Below are 22,661 nucleotides of genomic sequence, written 5' to 3'. Positions count from 1 at the left end.
AACTAGCTGTGAGCCAGTATAAGTGAACAGCCAGAGACATCACAGGAGTGACATACATCCACATATCTGCATTTGAAGGATGTCATCTCATACAGACTGCTGGCGGCAATCTAGACGCACAGGTCACATGTCATTGGAAATGTACAGATCATACACATAGCGATGAAGGGGTACACGTGAAAAACAGAAACACAGACATGGATACGGTGCAGATATGTCCTCATGTCATAAAATCATCTTTGAAGCATCCAGACACACGTAACGTGTGAATCCACATGTGACATGGTGTGCGTATATGTGTGCCATGCCCATCTACACACAGACACATGTTGGATGCAGCAAGAGGCAGTTGACGGAACAACAACAGCAAGCTCATGGGAACACATGACACACACAGGACATAGTCACATCGGGGCACGCTGGTACTTAGATGTCAGGTGTTAGTGTCCCTGTCCCTGGCATCAGGGGACATTTGCGGGTGTTGGTGACTGTGCCATACCAGTGATGCAGTGCTTGACACGTTTGTACTACATGCACACATGTGCAAAGTGGGAAGGGGAAGTGTGCCACATACAGCCCCATCACACATGACATGTGCACACAGGTCATCACACATCTATTGTGCTAAAACACGAGGCGACATGTGCCACATCACTGCCTGACACACCTAGGCCCTGCACATGTAGGACTGCAATGACTATGACTTGATGTACAGCCGTGCACGAGTCTGACACCTCCATTCCATTTGTGTGTGCCTCCTATCACCTGTGTAAGCTGTGAAATGCACCGTACACACGCTCTGAGGGCGTGTGAATGGTCCGTATCATCACATTGGTGTTCCCGCCGGAGTACGGGTGTGTGTACGGACCGTACACATGTACGTGTACTACCAGTGTGTACATGTACGTGGACTACCAGTGTGTACACGTACGACCAGTGTGTACACGTACGTGGACTACCAGTGTGTACACATTGGTGTACACACTGGTTGTACACATACGTCTACACACTGGTAGTCCACGTACGTGTACACACTGCTCGTACACATACGTCTACGACCAGTGTGTACACGTTGGTGTACGCACTGGTCGTACACGTACGTCTACACACTGGTAGTCCACGTACGTGTACACACTGCTCGTACACGTACGTGTACACACTGGTAGTCCATGTACGTGTACACTGGTCGTACACGTATGTGTACACACTGCTCGTACACGTACGTGTACACACTGGTAGTCCACGTACGTGTACACACTGGTCGTACACATACGTGTACAGACTGCTTGTACACGTACGTGTACGAGCAGTGTGTACACGTACGTGTACGACCAGTGTGTACACGTACGTAGACTACCAGTGTGTACAGGTATGTGTACGACCAGTGTGTACACATACGTGGACTACCAGCATGTACATGTACGTGGACTACCAGTGTGTACAAGTACGTGTACGAGCAGTGTGTACACATACCATGCGGTAGGAGTACGTGTGAAACGCACCGTACCTGTGTGTAGATAGCTAAATTACATAGGGACACATGAGGGACTGTGTCTAGTACTGAAGTGCCACTTCTAGACGCTGGCATAAATGTGAAGTGACTGTCTGACGTGTGATTGGCTGGTGTGCCTGGCTCCAGGAGTCAGGATGGGTCTGCCCCAGTGGTGAGTGGAGAGATCTGCATGTTGATGAGTAGGAGGAGTACACTGATGACCCTGGCCTGTTTTGTGAATAGGGAGAGGGGCTGAGCAAAACAAAGTGCTCAAGAACCAGTTGCATCTGGTTCGCCCCTTCCCTGCACCTTGAAACAAAGGTAACCTGTGTATAAAAAGGGGTTGTGACCCCATGTAAAATGTTCTCTCTTGTTCCTAATTTGAGGGGGGGGCCTGCTGCTGCTGCTGGGTGCCAGGAGGACCGCCACTGGGGACTGCCTCCCTGCCTGGAGGGCCCTGTGAGCTGGCCCCTGGGCCCAGCCCTTGCCCCCCTGCCCTCTGAAAGACCTTCCATGGACTTTGGCTGGTTGTTGGAGAAGCTCTCCACATGTTCACCCTCTTGACTTGTTGTTCGCCGCCCTGAGGAGCGCCTTCGTGAGAGAAGCAGTGCTGAGCTGCGATAATTTATGAGGGAACCCCGACATAGGGATTCCCCCGCTTTTTGCCCGTGTTTTATAGTGGGTGCCCACCCCGCATTGTGGTGCTCGTTGCCGGGTGCCCACCCCGCTTATTTCATCGTAACTAACTTTAAAACGACGGCGGGAGCCCGCCCCACGCTTCGGTGAAGGGAAGAGGAAAAATCACCGCTGCAGCCCGGTCCGGACAGGAAGCCAGGCAACCTGTGTGCGGACGTGGGCGGGGCGTGAGCAGGAAGCGGACGGAAGCCTACCCCGCGCTCCTGTAGCTGGAAGAGAACAGGAAACAAGGAGTCCAGACGGAGGCTGGGAGCCTACCCCGCCTCCGTCGGTGAAGGAAGCCCCGTGTCTGCCCAAAAGCCGCCGGTGGTGGAGGATGAGAGGAAGCGAGAAGTCCAGAGCTCGGCAGGCTCCGCATCCAAGTCCCGGGTCCCAGGAGGGGTCCCGGGTGAAGAGAGGTCCGCGCCGCAGAGAGGAGACACCCGAGAGAGGAGATGCCGCCTCCCAAACCGACGGGGAGTGCGGGCGTCCCCGTGAGTCCCTCCTCCGCGTGGCACAGCGCTTTCCCTGCTGTACTGCCCGCAGCGGCAGCTCCAAATTTGGGGCACATTTCTCTGTGGGAGCTCACGAGTCCCCTGAGCGGGACTCCAACGTCGGGCCCATTGTCCTTGAGGGCTCGCGAGTCCCCCGAGCGGGACTCCAATGAAGGGGGCATTATTAATCAAGAGCGCCGGTGCGCTCCAACGTGTGGCATTATTATCCCAGAGCCTGTGAGGCTCCAACGTTTGGGGGCATAGTTCATTCCCAGAGCCTAGGTGGCCCCCTACGCACTGCATATTTGATTTAAAGGCACAATGGTGCCCAGGTTCCTTTTCCCAGCTGCCCAGCACTTAGTGGGCAGCTGCAACGTTTAGGTTGTGCCCCGGTGCCCTGTTGCTTACGCTGCGTTGGCAGCCCAGCCCTGACTCTGTGGACAAAGGGCGTTTGAGCCCCTGAGAGGCCAAGTTGGCCTGGGGACAGGTTTCTGTGTTGTGCCCTCACCTAGGGTGCATGAATATTCCTATATGTGTACTTTTGTGCCATGTGTATTGCTTTGATGCTATTTTGTATTTCTACCTGTGCCTATGCGTAGGAGAGGGCTTTTCCTAGTATAGGTTATGCTAGTGTGTTCATGGTGACCTGCGTGATATATGCCTAGGGTGTTTAGGATTGCGTAGGGTGTACTTACCTTTTACCAGTGGTTACTGGTTGGGCGTTACATTTATTATTTGTTCTACATTTACAATTTGGTGATTTGTGATGATTCTGACAGTGGTCCATGTGGCCCTGTCTTGTGTAAATAGTCCCCTGAAATTCCGCCCAGTGCCAGCTGCCACAGTGTAAATTGTGTGAATATTATCTAATGTGTTTATTATAATACAAAGGCTATTTTTATATATAACCTTGTGTGGAGTTTCTTTTGTGGTGGGCCTTGGGTGTTGTTGCTGGGTGCGCGCGCAAACGCTTTACACATTGCCTCCGGGATAAGCCTGACTGCTCGTGCCAAGCTACCAAGGGGGTGAGCAGGGGTTATCTTTGGCGTGTAACTCCCCAGCCCTGACTTAGAGTGGTGGTTTCTGCCTGGCTTTGGCGCAAGCCCTAGCCAACCAGAAATCCCATTTCTAACAACCTTCATCTTGGGGGCCAGCGCAGTAGGATACCTGTGTCGCGGTTGGAGGTGTTGTTCAAGCTTTGCGGTCAAGTTCTCAATCAACTGTTGCGAGAAGCAGTAACGTCTTATGCAGTCACGTTCCCTCATGGCACCCAAGTCTAGCATTGGTCGGGGAAGAGGCTGTGCCCTGCAGAAAATTGGAAGGAATAACAAAGAGTGAGTACCTAACAACATCAATGTCAATGAACTGAGCACATGCTCAACTGCTACTACACATCTGCTAAATACAGAGTCAGGTCTGTGCTATACATCCAGGACACGTATGCCACGTATGCCAGCCAGGTGATACTTCTATGACAAGCCAGCTACACCCGTTGATAGTCAAGTTCTACATGACATGGCCCAAAACTAGCTGTGAGCCAGTATAAGTGAACAGCCAGAGACATCACAGGAGTGACATACATCCACATATCTGCATTTGAAGGATGTCATCTCATATAGACTGCTGGCGGCAATCTAGACGCACAGGTCACATGTCATTGGAAATGTACAGATCATACACATAGCGATGAAGGGGTACACGTGAAAAACAGAAACACAGACATGGATACGGTGCAGATATGTCCTCATGTCATAAAATCATCTTTGAAGCATCCAGACACACGTAACGTGTGAATCCACATGTGACATGGTGTGCGTATATGTGTGCCATGCCCATCTACACACAGACACATGTTGGATGCAGCAAGAGGCAGTTGACGGAACAACAACAGCAAGCTCATGGGAACACATGACACACACAGGACATAGTCACATCGGGGCACGCTGGTACTTAGATGTCAGGTGTTAGTGTCCCTGTCCCTGGCATCAGGGGACATTTGCGGGTGTTGGTGACTGTGCCATACCAGTGATGCAGTGCTTGACACGTTTGTACTACATGCACACATGTGCAAAGTGGGAAGGGGAAGTGTGCCACATACAGCCCCATCACACATGACATGTGCACACAGGTCATCACACATCTATTGTGCTAAAACACGAGGCGACATGTGCCACATCACTGCCTGACACACCTAGGCCCTGCACATGTAGGACTGCAATGACTATGACTTGATGTACAGCCGTGCACGAGTCTGACACCTCCATTCCATTTGTGTGTGCCTCCTATCACCTGTGTAAGCTGTGAAATGCACCGTACACACGCTCTGAGGGCGTGTGAATGGTCCGTATCATCACATTGGTGTTCCTGCCGGAGTACGGGTGTGTGTACGGACCGTACACACGTACGTGTACTACCAGTGTGTACATGTGCGTGGACTACCAGTGTGTACACGTACGACCAGTGTGTACACGTACATGGACTACCAGTGTGTACACATTGGTGTACACACTGGTCGTACACATACGTCTACACACTGGTAGTCCACGTACGTGTACACACTGCTCGTACACATACGTCTACGACCAGTGTGTACACGTTGGTGTACGCACTGGTCGTACACGTACGTCTACACACTGGTAGTCCACGTACGTGTACACACTGCTCGTACACGTACGTGTACACACTGGTAGTCCATGTACGTGTACACTGGTCGTACACGTATGTGTACACACTGCTCGTACACGTACGTGTACACACTGGTAGTCCACGTACGTGTACACACTGGTCGTACACATACGTGTACAGACTGCTTGTACACGTACGTGTACGACCAGTGTGTACACATACGTGTACGAGCAGTGTGTACACGTACGTGGACTACCAGTGTGTAGACGTACGTGTACGACCAGTGTGTACACCAACGCGTACACACTGGTCGTACACGTACGTGTACGAGCAGTGTGTACACGTACGTGTACGACCAGTGTGTACACGTACGTAGACTACCAGTGTGTACAGGTATGTGTACGACCAGTGTGTACACATACGTGGACTACCAGCATGTACATGTACGTGGACTACCAGTGTGTACAAGTACGTGTACGAGCAGTGTGTACACATACCATGCGGTAGGAGTACGTGTGAAACGCACCGTACCTGTGTGTAGATAGCTAAATTACATAGGGACACATGAGGGACAAGTATTAGGGCCTAAATGCATGCTGGTTGTCATGGATACCGATTTTCAAGTTCAAATTTTCAATCATGTGGCCTGGAATAGGCAGTTGGCAACTAAATACAATGTTGCAAAGTGGTTGTTGACTTCACATCATGCTCAAATGTTGAACCATGCAAAGGCCCTCACTGGGGTATGTTTAAAGGGATTGGAGGAAACGTAGGATGCAAATGAGACTGACCAATCACTCTGAATTCCTGTAAATGAAACAGCCCAGCAAGGCAGATATAAGTCAGCCAGAACCCATGAGAGGGCACTTGCCTGCACTACCTTACACTCAACACCACTGCTGCTGCTTGTGATTCCTCTGGCACCATGTCAGGGTCTGTGGAGAGGGCCCAGCCTTTCACCCATGAGGAGAATGAGGCATTACTTGATGTCATCCTCCCACAGTACCCCAGCCTGTATGGAAGACCAGGGGAGCAGGTGAGTGCTGACTCCACTAGCTTTGACTGGGCACCTCTTTTGTGACTGTCACTTCTGGCATTGTGTCCCGGTGTGACAGACATGCAATGTTGTTTAGCGTGGGTCCCGGGGGGGGGGGGAATGGCTTATGTCTCCCATGCAGAGCATGATGTAGTTCCTGTGTGCACTCCTCACTTGCATTGTGCTTACTGTGACATTCACTGCATAGTGCATGGCACATTCAGCCTGCCCAATCCTTATGCCCATTTTTGTCCTATTGTCCAGAGGTGATTCCCTGGCCCCCCGGTGTGACAGGTGACTGTACCCACAGATGTGTGTGAGTTGAGTGGAGCTGTGGTGAGAGTGTCCAAATGATGTGTACGCCCCCTGGACATTGATGTGTGTGAATGTTCCTTGTCATGTGGGTGAGTGTCTATGTGGAGTGTTGCACCCCAGCTGCATGGAGGAGGCAACAGCTCCACCCATCTGATGTGAGAAGTAAGCCGTGCAGAGTGTCTGACTTGCTGAGCTAGCACCACACCTGTGACACCCCACAGGCAAGTGGCACATGTGCAGAGTGAGGTTTGTATCCGCTGTTGCCAATGGCAAGTGATTGATCTGTGCCTGTGTTTGTCTGTGTACTCTGCTGAGGTTGCGTCAGTGGCCTGGGGCATGTGACTGCTTGGAGGTGCTGTCCATCAGCCTGGTTTTGCATGTGATGCACAGCGTGTGCCATGATCAGGGAGTGTGTTGCACCCCTCATGCCACCTGTGTACTTTCAATGCCATGTAGTGCATTGGGGCTTCCACATAGGCTAATGTCCCTATGAAAAAGGTGCAATTTGTTGCCAGCATACTATGCCCTGTTCAACATATCAAAGATGTTCAAATGTGTGTCTCTGTGTCATGGAGCAGGTGTAGTGATGTTGTCTCACTTTGTCATCCTCACAGGTAACTGCCTACGCCAAGGGGGAGATATGGAAGCAGGCCGTCAGGGCCGTGAGATCTGTGGAGGGTTGCAGTCGGCGCCTCGCCCAGGTGAGGAAACGCTGGCAGGACATCCGGTGCTGGACCCGGAGGATTGCCCAGTGGCAGCTGAAAGACTCACCTCCACACAAGCACGGCGGGGGCCTACGACTGACCCAACAGATGAAGCATGTCTTGGCGGTGGTCTTCCCTGACTTGGATAGGCGGTTACAGGAGTTGCAGCAGCAGGAAGGGGGTAGGTACATGTGTGTTTGTTGTGTGTCACCAGCTTTTGGAAGTGCTCAGTTGCCTGGATACACAGCGAGGGTTAATTTGTGCAGTGCATATCCTGTTCCCCAAAGTCAAACGGTGCTGTTCCTCCTCCCTTCCCCTAAATGACATGTGTTCCCTGGTCTGTGTGGAATCACTATTGCACATGGTCATCTAGGCTGCCAGTTAATCCAAGTGCACATTGCTTTCTGCATCGGGGGGGGTCTGAGACATGTGTTGTTACCTTGCCTGTGCCCTGTCCTGTACAGTCATTTGGGTGTCCATATTAGTTGGCAATGATGCTGAGTCTCAACATAGGAGTGTGAGTTTTCAAATGAACAGACTTGCAGCATGCATTAACAATGTTGTGGCCTCAGACACGATGTGCATGAGTGGGAGATATGCATAGTGCCGGGACGGTAGCTCAGGTTACAGTCAGATAACTCCAGGATCATGGAGCAGTGTTCCCACTACAGTCCCCTAAGACACCCTTGCCTCGGAATCATGTGTGTCATCCAACACTGTGCCCATTCTCTGTGTGTTCAGCATAGTTTGGCCTCTGTGGCATAGTTCCCTGCCCTCATTTGTATTTATCTGAAGTGTGCTACATGTGCCCATTGTACAGGCTGACCCCATTTTGCTTGTGCATCCTCACACTGGGCAGTGCCTGTGTGTCTATGTACAACTATCTGTTGATGGTTGTTGGTCACAAATATGTGTTGGCAGCCTCACGAGGTGATGTGGAGTACATTTAGGAATTCTTGATGCACATTAGAGTAAACCCAGATTAAGAGGTGTCACTTCATGATCTGTCTCAATCACATTGTCTCAGGTATGGGGGGTTTGTGCGGGCAAGGCCTACATGTCCAAACCTTATGTCTCCTTGCTGGGTCTGACCTGTGTGTGATAATTGTCTGGACAGACACTCAACATGCAGTGACCCAGTAATGTTTTGCTGGGTTTAATGTTTGTGCTTTGCAGCATGTGTCAAAAATGGAAATACATGGCTCATGCTCATCCATTTTTGCCACCAGTGTGGGGGTGAGATGCTACGTAGTTTGGTCTGTGTGTACTGACATCTGTGTGGACATTCTTTCTTGCCATGAGGGTGTCTCCTCAGTGCAGGTGCTCCTTATCCCGACACATTGCAGGCCCATTAGCTAATGCATTGTCCTGTGTTTGGACATGTGTGCCACTCCACATGACAGGCGCAGTGGGTCAGATGTGTTGGCAAATGTGTCATCATGGTACGGATGTCCATGTGACAGGTGGCATGATTAAAGTTTTTAATCAATAAGTATTGTACCTTGGCACTCACTACACTTGTCAACATGTCTCCATTTTTCATATGCTTCTTTTTGCTAGTTGGTTGTGAAGGACAATAATGTGCCTGCATGACAGATGTCTCCCAGGGAAGTGCAAAATAAAGTACTTTTACACTTTCCGTGGACACGCAGGCACATTTCACTGGAAGGCACAGTTTGATTACCACTTGTTTTCTGAATATACATATCCATGTTCAGACAGTGTGTTTGCATGTGTGTAAGTCCTTGGTTGTTGCTGATACAAACTTACGAGTGTCAAGTCATCCAGACCACTGTGGTGCCATGTATATGTACTTACTGATACCCCTTTTCTTATGTAAAGTGGCTTTTTAGAATTCGGCTGCCAGCTCATACAATGACTGTGTAAATGTATTTTTGTGTGCACATCATTGTGTGACTTCTGTCATACAGGCAGATGTGTCTTCTGTTCACGAAGTGGCACATTCACACATTCTAAACATGTACATTGTGTAAAGTGTTGTGAGTCCCAAGGGATTGCAATGTTTTTGGCTATGGTTTCCTAAGTACTCACAGGTCTCAGAGTGTGGGGACACCTTCAGTATTGAGGTGTGTTATTTGGCCTGGGGTGCACCAATACTGTTTCGTTCACAGTGAACAAGAGGTGGCATGGATTCATATTCTTGCTGTGCTCAACTGTCCCCAGACACCAGCTTCTCCGTATAATTCGATATCAAGTTATTTGCTGTTGTGTCATGATCTCCATTGTTTCCATGTGTCATGGTGGGTCAACCAACTGGGGAGTGCAGGGTTACATATGTGCGGACTATTCTAGATGTTACTCATGATGCATTTCCTGATATGCACTGTGACATTTTTATTGGGACTCATGTGTCTGTTGTATACAGGTGACTGATTTATTTCTGTCTCTTCACCTTGCCCACAGCATCATCGGAGGACACCGAGGGAGACACCTGCATGGACGTGGAGGAGGGATTCAGCACCGCTGCCACCACTGCTGCGGAGTCGACAGGAGCAAGTGGCACGGAGGGCGAGGGGAGTCAGGCGGAGGACCTGTCTAGTGACAACACTGACTATGACGCAGACGGGTCCGATGCTGAACTCCTCCAGGGGGCGGAGGCTGCTACGACACCTGGCAGCAGCACCTCAATTCCCATCACCGCCATCCCAGTTGCTCTGGTCCCTTCTGTCCGTGCTAGGCAACACCGTGTCTCCTTCGTGCCAGGCACCGCACTCCCTGCCCCTGTCCCCCCTGCTGCCCTCACTGCAGAGTCTGTGGACATTCTGCGGCAGTTGCAGGTTGACCAGACATCGCTGCTGAATGTCCTCCATGGCCACACCCGAATGATGACACAGATGGTGTCGTACATGGAGGGCATGTAATCAGCAATGTCTGACCAACGGATGTTGCTGAGGTCCATAGACTCTTCACTGACGGAAGCAGTGAGTCTCCTGCAGTGCTTCGTCCCCCCCTACCCCTGCACCATCCACACTTCCCACTCCCATACCTGTCCCAAGCACACACAGACATTCACAAGCACGCACCCCACCAGACACAGGCAGCACACCACCACGTAAGGGCAAGCGCACTCCTCCTGGCACGCACACTCAGGGGGATGGGGGCACACCCACTGGGTCTGGGGCCCACAGCCACAGTCCAAGGCCGCATGGCACACTAACCAGTCCCTCCAAAGGCATTCCCCTTGGCTCCCCTACCACACATCCAGAAAAAGAGGCCTACTTGGCTGTGCTGGGCCTCAGCCCCTCTGGCTCTCCAGCCCGCAAACGGGACTGGTACTGCACAGGTAGGGGAGTTGAGTCCCCCCCCCCTCCCCCAGTAGCACTGCACCCCATCACTCTGACCCCCCCTTCTTTGAGGCTGTGTTTTCTTCAGGTGAAGGGGAGACGCTGGACGACCTGGCAGCAGTGTGCAGCGCCGAGCTGACCTCCACCTTTGGCGCTGCCCCACCCCCTGTGGTGGAGGCGTCCGTCCCTGCACCCACCACACCTACCCTTACACCTCCTGTCCCTGCGGTGCCTAGTCCTTCCCCACATGATGCCCCCCCCCCAGTCGAGGAACCTGAGGGTTCTAATGTGCAGGCAAGCTAGGGGAGACGCGTGGCCATGTGTCCCCCCCAAGGACTTCAGATCTGGACTGGCCATGTGCCTTTGTAAATAGTGTCATTAACTACATTTTCATTTAATGCTGAATAAAGCATTATCTTTTCAGTTTGAACACATTTGCATTTCAGGTATTGATGTGGGTGCTGATGGTCCCGGAGTTGGGGTGGTGGTAATGTGTTGTGTTTCAGGAAAAAGTTGCAGTCTGGTGCTAATGGGGTGGACCATGGTATCTGCGTGCCATCACAATGTCTCTGCAAAGTATATTTGGTTGTGTGTGCTATTTGTGTTTGGAGACATTGTCCCAAGGACTGTTCCTTCCTCTGTGGCACCTGACATCTACCCTGCAGGGAGTTGCACTTTTGTTGTGCTGACCTGTGTCTACATTTCCTTTGTTGGTAACGGATCCCTTCAACTATGGCCATGCCTGCTCAGCAATGTCTCCGGCTGCATCGTCTGTGCCACCCTTGCCAGTCACTGTGCTTGTGTATTGAGTATGTTGTCATGCCTTAATGGCGACATTCAGCATTTTCCGCACTATGCATGTGTGTTATCCCAGCCTAGCACACATTTGGTACTTGTTCTGCAGGGTATTTGAGCACCTGACTGACAATTTTGGGCATTGTATCTCTGGGAAGTCCACCCTATTCCTTCCATGAGAGGCAACATCTTGATGCCTGTCCCAGCACCTGTACATTCCTATCAGTCCTGGGATGTGTGTGACAGTGTTTGTTCCCTTTGGCTCTCTTAGTGTAGTGGCCATTGCCATGAGTATAGAGTCTTGTGGCATGATCTCTGTGTGTGTATTGTGCGGCATCCGCCAGGGGTGGGTATGCATGTGTCATTTGTCATCACACCCACATGTGTTGTGTCATGCAGTGGGGGAAGGACATCCATCCTCATGGTAGTGGGACACTGCTGTCAGTGATGTGTTGTTATGGCACTATCAACATAGTCGAACATTAACATTAGGGATGCGTACATACACCCATGGAGTTGTGCTCATCTGATCATGATGTACACACTCCCATGACTCTGTCCACTGCTGGGAGTCCTCTGCACCCACCCCTCACATGTCTCTGTCCACTGCTGGGAGTGTTAGGCACCCACCCCTCATATGTCTGTCCACTGCTGGGAGTCCTCTACACCCACCCCTCAGATGTCTCTGTCCACTGCTGGGAGTGATAGGCACCCACCCCTCACATGTCTCTGTCCACTGCTGGGAGTGATAGGCACACACCCCTCATATGTCTGTCCACTGCTGGGAGTCCTCTGCACCCACCCCTCACATGTCTCTGTCCACTGCTGGGAGTCCTCTGCACCCACCCCTCACATGTCTCTGTCCACTGCTGGGAGTGACAGGCACCAACCCCTCATATGTCTGTCCACTGCTGGGAGTCCTCTGCACCCACCCCTCACATGTCTCTGTCCACTGCTGGGAGTGATAGGCACCCACCCCTCACATGTCTCTGTCCACTGCTGGGAGTGATAGGCACCCACCCCCATGTCTCTGTCCACTGCTGGTATTCCTCTGCACCCACCCCTCACATGTCTCTGTCCACTGCTGGTATTCCTCTGCACCCACCCCTCACATGTCTCTGTCCACTGCTGGGAGTCCTCTGCACCCACCCCTCGCATGTCTGGGCACTGCTGGTAGTGATATGTGTTGTACTCTGACACTGGTGGGGTTGCGAAGAGTGCTGTGCCACTTTCTTTTGTTGCTTGTGTCATCTTGAGTTACTTCTTTTTGTTGCGCTGTTAGAAATTTCTTCTTCTTGTTCCTAGATCATCACCAAGGGCATGTAGGGCAGTGAGTAAGTCTCCAACTCTCGCTCGTCGCCAAAAATATGTTGTACTCTTACATGAAGTAGACGCTGATAGTCATGTAAGTTCTTTAGTACCTTTATTCCAGTTGTACAGCAAGTTGGTTTACTGGTACATCCAACAGGTAGAACAGGTAACAGGTTAAGGTAAAGTAGGTTAGCCCAGTAGTTAGTCCTTGGTAACATGCCACAGCAAACCCCTTTGTAGTATCAAACCCCACCAGGAGCAGCCTGCCTGCTGCTCAGCCCATCTGTAACTGTCATACCTCACCCAGTCAGACTCCCAACGTTCTATGCATCACAGCACTCTCAACATTCTACTCCAAACACACACTGTGGCTGATCAGCAGGTGAACTAGTAAACTGCAAGATATGAAAATACTATGCAGGGCATAACAATATGCACCCACCCCTCATATCTCTGGGCACTGCTGGGAGTCTTCTGCACCCACCCCCATATCTCTGTCCACTGCTGGTAGTGATGTGCACCCACCCCTCATATGTCTGTCCACTGCTGGGAGTCCTCTGCACCCACCCCTCACATGTCTCTGTCCACTTCTGGGAGTGATAGGCACCCACCCCTCACATGTCTCTGTCCACTGCTGGGAGTGATAGGCACCCACCCCTCACATGTCTATGTCCACTGCTGGGACTCCTTGGCAGACAAGCACCCTTGGGTTGTACACTGCTGTCCTGGCCATGTACACACCCCAATATACTGGTTATATGCTGCACCAGGTCCTAAACCAACATTCGTGGCGTGTGTATGCCTTGTATCACTAATGTACTGGTGCCCCAGAGGTAAGGGTGATGCGGTCCGTACCCCCGCTCTGAGGGCGTGGGTACGGCGCGCACTCCTACATCACCACTACAATGGTGGTACGGGCTGTACCCCTACATCACCACTACAATGGTGGTACGGGCCGTACCCACACCCTCAGAGCATGGGTACGGCCCGTTCCACCTTTGTAGTGGTGATGTAGGTGTACGCGCCGTACCCACGCCCTCAGAGTGTGGGTACGGCCCGTACCACGCGTACCCCTACATCACCACTACAATGGTGGTACGGGCCGTACCCACGCTCTGAGGGCGTGGGTACGGCGCGTACTCCTACCTCACCACTCCAATGGTGGTACGGCGTGTACCCCTACATCACCACTACAATGGTGGTATGGCGCGTACCCCTACATCACCACTACAATGGTGGTACGGCGCGTACCCACGCTCTGAGGGCGTGGGTACGGCCCGTACCACCATTGTAGTGGTGATGTAGGGGTTCGCGCCGTACCACCATTGTAGTGGTGATGTAGGGGTACGCGCCGTACCCATGCTCTGAGGGCGTGGGTACGGTGCGTGCACCTACATCACCACTACAATGGAGGTATGGGCCGTACCCACATTCTGAGGGCGTGGTTACGGCCCGTACCACCATTGTAGTGGTGACGGGTACGCGTACACGGGGATTGGTGGACACGCCCCCCGAAGTGACCAGACCCTGGAGGTAATGTATGGACAGTATATGGTATTTTAAAAATTAGGTGGAGGATATGTTTCCTGCCCCTCGCCCCCCCCTTTGCCCCTGGGTGCTGTGCTGACCTTCTGCGGCGTGCGCTGAGGTTTTGGTGCACCTGGTCGTAGGCTAGGAGGGCCGGGATGACATGTAGGATGGGGTCCATGGCTGTCCGTCTCGTCCCGCAGCTCCTTCATCGCGTCGTCCTCAATTTCCCGGGAGTTTTTGGCTGCAGTAAAAAATGATCCGTGTGGAGTGACGTAGTCACGAATTGTACTTGCTGGTCCGTAGAACGCTGCCTGACTCCGTCCGGACGTCACGTACGCAATGTCCCGGATCGGAATTGTGGGTATTTTTTCGTCGCACGTAGTTTTTTACGATTCGTTCGGAAATGGTATTTCTGTACGAATCGTACTTGCTGGTTTGTAAGGTGCATTTCCTGGGTATGAGTCGTTCTGAGAATACGCTCCGTACGACCATTCGCACCCGGGTTTTACAGGATCGGAATCGGCACCTAGATGTGGCAAAATTAAAAATAGTTTTAGAAGAATTAACAGTAAGAACTATTCCCACAGAAAAATTAAAAGCATATCAGGATGAAGAACTAATGTTTCTATGCAAAAGTAGAACATGGAGAGCAAGAAATTTACATGAAGAGAAATATGGCGGCCGTAGGCTAAACGGTCGTGGTTCGCCTCTCGGAGATGCCGGGCGTGGGATTTAAAATGTTTCTTTCCCATTGCTAAAGGTCCTGCTCTCCCCCGTTTTTATCTCCTGTGTCTGTGGTAAAGAAGTTATCTCTCCTCCTACCGTTATGGAGTCGGTTTTCAAAGCTGATCGAGGACGCAGGCAAGGCGGGGAAACTCCCCGTAGCAGCGGCGGCATTCTCAGCTGCGCGCATTGGGCGGTGCTGGCCGCTCGGAGCTGGTGGAGGAGGGATCCGGCTTGGAGTGGAGTTGTTCGAGGTTTTCAACAAGTGATTGGTAGCGGCGCCGTAGCTGCAGGAATGCTCTATCGGAGCTCTGCTTTTCTGGTCGACCAAGTAAGGGCGGTGCGAGTCAGGGGAGTTGGAGTCGGAGGAGAAGTTGTGAGTCTCCATAGTGGGATCACTACTTTCTGGTTTAGGATAGGACTCAGTTTTGACGATCTCCCTCGGTTGGAGTGGGGTGAGAAACGCTCTTTAAGGGAGGTGAGAGGTTTCTATTTGGGGGCGGTGGAGTGTGCACCACCGAGTGTCAGTGGATGGATGGATGTAGTTGCTGGGTGCCCTGATAACTCCGTCCAGGAGAGCGTTGTGGGGGGGCTGGAGAGCGGTGAGACGGTAAACGGTACTTAGGGTCTCATGCGAAAAAAACTATTACCGCAAGCAAAAGCCCCCTGCCGGAACAGGTACGCCCTGCGTGCAAGGCTGGTTTTGGACCCTCAATTGAAAACCTCTAACTACCCGCTGAGGACCTCCCCCCCGATTTCAGAAATAAGACCTGGGAGCAAAAAGGACCATACATTAGAAGAGCCATTAGATAGCTCTAGAGCCTCCCTAAAGAAGAATCCGGCCAGCGCAACTAGTGTGCGAAGAAGAGGAAAATCCAAGAAATCTCCCCCCTCTAAAATCAGAGTGACACCATCTCTTAAGACCTATTACAAAGTTATGGCCTCCTCCACAGCTACTACCACCGCCACTTTTACATCGTCTATAAAAAAAAATGGAACAGCAGCGGAGAATTATGAGGAGCATGTGGATCTGACTATGCAGCAAGGTCAGGCTCTTAATGGTGGAGTTTCTTCTGCAGCTATAGAGTCCTCTCAGGAGCAGCTGGTGAGGATACATCCGGAGATAAGATTGTCAAACCCCTTTGCTGCTCTTGCTGAAGAGGGACTTAGTGAATCAGATCCAGAGAGGGACAGACTTAGTGTTAGAGGGGTTAATGACACTGTCACCATCACCGCGACCTCCGTGTGTGCAGTTACTAGTGCTACCGCCCCGGTTACTATTTCAGCTTCAGATACTCCTGATACATCGAACGCTCGTATTTCCTGTGCTAATACATCTTCTGGCCATCAGTCGACTCCCTCCTCTTCCTCCTTTTCCTCTTTAGCGGATATTCTTCTTACAATGAAGGACGACATCAAGTCCAGATTTACCATCTCTGAGAGTAATCAAGCGGTGTTGGCTAATAGATTTTCTACCTCAGAAGCCAATCAGGCAGCAATACAGGCCTCATGTGAGGCACTCTCAGCAAGGATAGATGCGGTCACACTGAGAACTGACTCTATAGAAAATGAGTTACCAAAGATGAAGAGTTCAATTTCCATGGTGGAAGGTGATATAGAGAGGTTGTCTAAGGAGAATAGGGAGATGAGGGAGGACATTGAGCGGCTTGAGAACCATTCAAGACGAAATATCATAAGACTGTTGAATGTACCTGAAGCACAAGAAGGTTCAGACTTAAAAGGGTTTGTGATCAGGCTTTTGAGGGATACGGTGTTGCAAGGCGCAGATGAAATCGACTTGAACATAGAGATACAAAGGGTTCATCGGGACCCCTTCCGGAGAAATCTTGTGCGTCAAAAGCCAAGGAAGATTTTGATTAATTTTTTAACATTTACAGTTAAGGAACGGATTTTGGCACAAGCCCTGAAAGAGAAGTCGATAACATCCAAAACCTTCAATTTGTTTTCTTTCCAAATAAGATCCGATGTTTCCCATATCGCGGCAGCCAGGCAATGGGAACTGGGAAAGAGGTTGGAGGTGCTTAATGCTCTAGGGGCAATTGCAAAATTTAAGTTCCCGGCGCAACTCCGGGTAATGTGGAATAACCACATGTATCAGATCAAGTCATTAGAAGAGGCAGACTCCTTGATAGTTAAGATAAAGGAAGACCAGAGAGATAAACGGTAGTAGCAACATCTATTCTTAGAAGAGGTAGGAGTAAGAGCAATTTATGGATTAGATCTAAAACAAGGGGAGAGGAAGGATAAATGTCTTTTTTTTTTTTCGGGAATTCTTAATAAGCCCGGCATATACCGGGAGGGGGAGCCAAAAGGCGGCGCCTGTTGGTAAGGAGGGTTTCTCATGGGTTAGGGGGTTAGGCTTTTTTTTGTTCCGGGCACTGGGTCTTAAGGGTGGGGGGGCGAGAGGGGCACTGGGGTGGGGAGCATATGGGCAAAAATATAAAAAATACCTCATCTTACCGATATTTCATAAAAGTGATGTCTTAGTCGAGAGCTTTTTTTTTTTCATTTTATGTGTCCGGTTGAGATGCTGGGGGACACGGGGTTAGAGAGGGGAGCGACCATGTTTTTATCCTGGAATGTAAATGGTATGCATTGCCCCAGGAGACAGAGATTGATTCTCAAGTATCTGGAACTATCCCGTGCGCAGGTATTCCTACTACAGGAGACTCATCTGTCCTTCGAGGAAAGTAATTCTATATTTTCAAAAATTAGTTGGATAAAGTGCTTCAGTGCTTCTCATCAGTTGTCTCACATAAGAGGAGTTGCGATTCTAATAAAACAAGGTACATCATGTACAATGGGGAGAATTCAATCCGACTCCTCGGGTAGGTGGATTGTCGCAAAAGATTTTCTCAATAATGTAGAGACAACATGTGTCTCTTTCTACGGTCCGAATGTGGACGATCCCTCCTATTTGCTTAAACTTCAATCAATCTTGATGTTGGAGAAACCACCTTTAATTTTAGGAGGGGACTTTAATGTGCTGTTAAATCCTAAAATAGATAGATCTAATCTAAGCCACTACGTAGGTACCCCTAAGGTTCGTCGGGCACTTTTGAATTTAATCTATGACCTTCAATTAGTTGACTCGTGGAGGTTAAAGGAGGGTTCACGCAGGGGGTACACGTTTCAGAACAAGAAACTGGGTCACTCTTCGAGGATAGACTATCTATTTGTAGACAATCTGTTGCAAAGAAATATCGAGCACATTACTATCCTGCCTAGCCATATAGCAGATCACGCCCCTCTATTTTTAAAACTCTCTAGCGGTAGAGATCGGGGGCAGACAAGGTGCACATTAAAGAGGGCAATGCTTAACAACCCTGATGTTATATTAACTATTAAGACTTTTTCCATCGACTTTTTCCCTAGAAACATCGGTAGTGCCTCGCTAGATTTTGTGTGGGATGCGTATAAGGCCGCTTTAAGAGGGACCCTCCACGGATTAATTTCAGGAATCAATAGAGAAGAGACCAAAGCCTTAAAAGATCTAGAGGGGAAAATCGGCCAGCTAGAGTCTGCCTGGTTATCCCTCTCTAATGATCCTGAGCAAGCTCGATTGATTTCATCAGATCTTGATAATGCGAGACAGGATTATAGGTTGAAGCTGGACAATAAATGTAAAGCACAGTGGGATGCATCTCGTATGGAAAACTTTGAATACGGGAGAAAGCTGGGGCTTTGTTGGCCTGGAAGGCTAGACTTGATAGATCTAAAAACCATATTAAAGAACTTGTAGTAAATAATGAAGGAGAGATTTCTAATAGAGTTGAGGATATGCAAACCTGTCTGTTATCTCTATTTTCTGATTTATACAGGGAGGGGTCTGCTCCAACTTTTGAAGCAATAAGAGTTTGGCTAAGTGATAAACAGCTCCCAGCGTTATCTTCGGAGGATAAATTTTGGTTAGATGCTCCCATTACCGAAGAGGAAATTCAGGAACAAATTAGGAGATTAAAGAATAAAAAAGCAGCTGGTTCAGATGCACTACCAAGTGAGATTTATAAACTCTTAGCGGACGAGCTAGTTCCGGCCTTAAAGATAATCTTTAACTCTGTTTTCTCGATAGGAGGCAGGGTCCCTACGTCGTGGAAGGAAGCCATTCTGGTTCTGATTTTAAAGCCGGGTAAAGACTCCACTAAGGCAGATTCATATCGGCCGATCTCCCTGCTGAATGCCGATTATAAGATCTTTGTCGGCATTCTAGCAGGGAGATTGGCAAAACTGGCTCCGAAATGGATCCATCAGGACCAGAAGGGTTTTATGGCCGGAAGACATTTAGATGATTTGACCCATATATTGATAGGAAATATAGATCTTGCGGTACAAAGGCAAGTTCCCATGGCTTTGGTCGCACTAGACGCGGCCAAGGCCTTTGATAAAGTTTGTTGGATTTACTTGTGGGTTGTCCTTGAGGCGATGGGATTTGGTCCGGTTTTTATTGAGACCCTCCAGAGATGTTATCAGGGGGCCTCAGCCCGGATACTCCTGAATGGTGTGCTTACCTCTGTTTTTTACATCCAACGAGGGACTAGACAGGGCTGTCCGCTCTCCCCAATATATTTTAATATTTATATTGAACCATTGGCCCAAGCAATTAGGCTAAATAATCTAATAGTCCCTTTTCAATCTGGCCCATATAGCTCGAAGTTAGCTCTCTATGCGGACGACCTAATAGTATATACTGGTGATCCGGAAACCACGATCCCGGTTATTGAAAACTTAGTGGCCTCATTTGGTGCTTTATCTTGTTATGAAGTAAATAGCTCAAAAACGGAGGTCATATGTTGGAACATAGACAGTTGGTGTGGGAAGGTGTCCACTGAGTTTAGATACCTGGGAATTACAGTGGTCGCAGATATGGATAGAATCCCTCAAATTAATCTAGATAGAGTTTCCAAGGAAATAGTCCGTCTGCTAAACAAATGGGGTAATCTTCCTTTGACGATTTTTGGCAAGGTCAACCTTGTAAAGATGGTCATTCTTCCCAAACTCTCTTTTCTATTCTCTACCATCCCGTTGTCATTTCCAATGAAGGGTATTAATAAAATACAGAGTAGGATAGGAAGTTTTATATGGGGCGATAAAGGAGTAAGGCTATCTTGGAAAAAGCTCAGGCATAGACTCCTTAAAGGTGGGTTGGCTTTGCCAGACTTTTGCCTTTATGTAGCAGCCTTTCAATTTAAGAGCATACGAATGTTGTTGGGGAAGCTGGATGATTCAAGCTGGGGCAAACTTTTAGCTGACATGGTGAGAACTGAGGGAGGGGATATAGGAGAGGCTTTTCTCTATAAATTTGGTTCCCCCAGATTTTTCAAGCAGGTTAGACTAAAGATATTGAGGGCTGCCTTAGAGTTATGGTATAAAGTGAGAACGAGTTGGGGGATTGGTTATTACTCAGACCTGGCTCCTATATGGGATTCTCCTGGCACACCTCTTTGGCTTAAGGATTCCCTAGCCATTCCAATAAAACGTGCTGGTATTTCCATTTGGTCAGATCTGTTGGATGGCGAAGGTGTTTTTTCCTGGGAATATCTAAGAATTAGGATTGGTCCAGGTCTGTCCAGATTTTAATACCTCCAGATAACCTCTTGGTTTGGGGTGGAAAAGGAGAATGACGAGATAAAAGGCAATGGGGAAATTGAGAGCTTGTGTCAGCAAGGGACCCTAATAAAGAAGGAGATTTCGGTCTGGTATAATCTTCTTCTAGCGGCAGATGACATCAAAATATCCAAGGCGATTGAAGTATGGAAATACTCCAATATGGGCCCTCAAGTTGAAGCTCTTTTTGAGCCTTCTTTAAAAACTCTTTATAAATTTATAAAGCCAGCCTGCCTAAAGAAAAATCACTTTTTTGTTATAAATCGACTCTACTACACTCCCTATAAGATTGCTAAGTTTGCCCCCCTCCCCCCTCCTAAATGTCCAAGGTTCCATACCCCGTTAGCCAATGATGAGCATATCTTCTTACAATGTGAACATCTGGAGGCATTCTGGAACGAAGTGGGGATATCCCTCCGGGCATTTTTAAATCCAAGGTGGAAGTAAATCCCTCATTGGTGTTCTTTGGAGCCGACGGGCATTTCTCTAGCTCCGCCACAGAGCAGGATAAAGGGTTACTAATGTACTTGATACTATTGGCCCGGAGAGAGATATGCAAGAGATGGAAGGATCCACTCCCCCCGAAAAGAGAGGATTGGCTGAATGCGGCATTCATTATGGCTAGGTTGGAATATGAGCGCTCTGTGGACAAGGTTTTAAATATCTGGCACCCGTTACTGTGTTGGGGTCATTTGTTGAGCTTGATACCATCAGTCCAATGATTACACCATATCCCTGAGAAACATCAGAAGGGATGGGTCTGGTGATTCCAAGCAAGCGCGGTAAGCCACTGGGCCCCCCCGATCCATCTATACTTGTTGGCTATAAAATCCGCTGCTGCTTGATCAGGTGAGATGAGGACAAAAATAAATAAATGAAAGATTGGAAGAAGTAGCAAGTGAAATGGGTATCAACTTTGAAAAAGTATAGTCATTACAGAAACCATACAGAGTAGACTTTTCTGAAAAGGACATTGAAAATTTGAATACCGCAGGAAGAATAACTCAGATTAAAGATTTAATTATTTTACTGAGAAAATGGGGCGATGGAAAAGTAGGTGGTTTTGAAAACGAGACGATGCAACAGACAAAACGTTTGCAGCTTTCCCAGTAAGAGAAAAAGAAAAGGTGGTAACGGAGTGTCCCAAGAGGGAGATTCCAGGCGGAGGCTATGTGTATGTCCCCAGGACTAGACAAGACATTTTATCATTCACCAATGACTTTCCTCGCTTGCGCGAGAAGCCGGTTGAATGGTACAGGCAGGTAGACAGGTTTGTAAAATTATCAAAAGTACTATGGATTGATTTTAACAGTTTATTTTACATAATTGTGCCAGCAGACCTATGGGCAGAATGTAAATTTACAATAGGTTGGCCTACTCAAGAATACCCTAGGGATCCAAAAATAGGTGCTCCTGATCTGGAAGTAATGAGAAAATATGAACAGGTAGTCACTTTTCTGAAAAATAAAGTGCCTCCTAAAGAAACTGATTGGGTAAAAATTGATAGAACTCATCAATAAGTAAAAGAATCTGTACATGCCTACTATGAGAGATTGTTGTTGGCTTTTAAACAATACAGTGGTGATGAAAATTTGAGTGAGTAGGATTTGAGTCATTTTGTATATCGATTTGTGTATGGGTAAGTGAAATGATTAAACAGCATACAGTGGATTGGCAAAATAAAAAGATAGATGAAGTACTGAGACATGCAAAATATTTTAGTGATGAGATTGAAGCCAAGCAGCGTAAATTAAAAGAAAAGGCCATGTGGGCTCAAGTAAAAGTGGCAGAGAGACAGGAAGCCCAACTGGATGTACAAGCAAATGGTACGAGCATGAAACCAAAACCCAACATTGGGAAAGGGAAAGGACAGATTAGTATAGAAGAAGTCAAAAAGAAGTGGCCATGTCATAATTGCGGAAGAATAGAGCATTGGAGAACCGAGTGTAAATTTCCCCCAAGTGCTAAAGGCGATAATGCATCATTGAATCCACAGGTGCAGAATGAGCTGAGTTGTCAACCGCAGTGACA

The sequence above is a fragment of the Triturus cristatus genome, chromosome 11 (assembly GCF_964204655.1).
Source record: "Triturus cristatus chromosome 11, aTriCri1.1, whole genome shotgun sequence".
Taxonomy (NCBI): domain Eukaryota; kingdom Metazoa; phylum Chordata; class Amphibia; order Caudata; family Salamandridae; genus Triturus; species Triturus cristatus.
Note: the sequence above shows the minus strand (reverse complement) of the source record.